The following is a 2,119-nucleotide window of genomic DNA, read 5'->3' on the forward strand; positions in this document are numbered from 1 at the left end:
TAAGTTTCTAAAAAAAATTAATGATAAATTTATAAAAATTTGAGAATAAAGTATTAAATATGTCTACAAGAATTTAGGTCATGAAAGAGTTAAAAAAATTAAGTGTGTTTCATCATTTTTATCGATCTTTTATAAATTTAGTGATGCAAAGATTTATAGATTTTTGAAAAATTATACCGCTGAACACATTTTGCCATTTTTTTTGTCATATTCAATTAGTAATTTATAAATTCGCTAATATAATTTTTCAGAGACATCATTTTTTTTTCCAAACACCTATAAGTCAATGAAAAAATTTCTCAAATACGTATCTAATACTTTTTTCTTAAAAATATATTACAAACATTTTTAAGAACTTGTTATTCCACTTTTTAATAGTGTCAAACATATTTTTAATCTTTTTCCTTTATTTATTTATTTATTACTTTTACACTTCTCAAAATGAAAAATAAAATATGCTTTTTGTCGGATGAAAGTAGAAAATTAATAACCTAAACACTATTTTTTAAAATATTATAGTAATTATTTTGTAATTAAATATAAAATATTATTTTAATTATTGATGATGATAGATTGGAAAAAAGAAAAACGCGTTAACAAGTCAAAGCTGAGGTTGCATATAGTTGATATTTTCTCATATGGGTCATTGAACCCTCCTGCTAGTACCACGTACGTGGTGGCATAAAAACCCGTTTGGACGGTTTGGTTAAAGGTATCAAGAGAGTTATAGTTCAAATGACAGTTTAAAACCTCTTTCCGTTTTGGGTTAAGAGAAAATATCTGGAGGGAAGAGGAGTTGCGGGGTTTAATTTTTTGCGCTTTTTATTTTTAATATGATTATTAAATGAGTGTAATACAGTAAAATAAACATTACAACGTGTTATGCATAGATATGAAAAGAGTAATGGTTTTTAACTTTTTATTGAAATCGGTATTAATATTTTTAAAGAAATCGAAAATGACACTTTTAGGAAGAGAGAAAAAATAAAAAAGAAAAAACAAGAACCGATCTTTGATTAATGGCTAAAATTTATTGAAAAAATCGGCATTACCAATTTTATTTATTAAATATTTTTAACAAATCATGGCTCTCATTTTAAAAAAAAAAAATTTATTCTTTTCTATAAATGGATAGTTTCGTATATTTTTTCGTCGCTTATTTAAATCGTCATTCCCAATTTGTTCTAAATCTATCTCATCTTATATCGATGCATTATACTAAATTTTACTATAACCAAAAAAATTAGCCGATTTTTGGATGCAATTATTCAATGCAACATACAATTTCTTAGAAGCTCCATAGTCCATACCATCTTCCTGCACTTGTTTCCATCAGCTGAGTCAGCTACATTATGGACACCTCAATGGGTCTTCATGGATTATATTGGGAGATTTTACTGTTCAAGATCCAGCCATGTTGTTTCTTTTTTCGTTTTTACCGTCATTGTTACTTTGAGGAGAAATTAAAGACATTATGTAGTAAAAAAAAAAAAAGAAAACATTATGACTGTATTTGTTTACAGAGACAAGATATTGGGACAGGAATACAAAAATACAAAATTGTATTTGACAAAAGAGATATAGACAGAAATAATGTGTTCAAAGATACTGAATTAGTGTATTTTGTGTCACATGAAGAACACGAAGACACTAACAAAGGACATAACTTATTTTTTATTTTTTCTTTTATTATTTTTGTTAATTTTTTATTATTATATTTTTTATCTCAAATTTTTTGAATGAAAAAAAATAAAAGTAAATTAAATTTTTATAATTTGTTCTAGTTTATCACTAAATAAAATACAAAAACATAAAAATTTGTGTCTCTATTCATTAATGTCCTATTCTTAGTGTCTTGTCCTATTCTATTCTCAGAAACAAACGCAAGCTATATGATGTGTAAACTGTAGAGTAAACAATATTTGATCAAGGTATCTATATACAGTAACATTTCACCTAACACTACTTAATGTTTTTCTAGTTATATGTATATTTAAATTTCTTTTAATGGGTTAGTGTTCTTTATTATTATTAAAGAAATTAATTTACTTCTTAATTTTGTATATAATTAAAAATATTTTTTTCTTTAAAAAAAAATATTAGATTTACTATGAAAACC

This window comes from Arachis ipaensis, chromosome B03 (assembly GCF_000816755.2).
Source record: "Arachis ipaensis cultivar K30076 chromosome B03, Araip1.1, whole genome shotgun sequence".
NCBI classification, from domain to species: domain Eukaryota; kingdom Viridiplantae; phylum Streptophyta; class Magnoliopsida; order Fabales; family Fabaceae; genus Arachis; species Arachis ipaensis.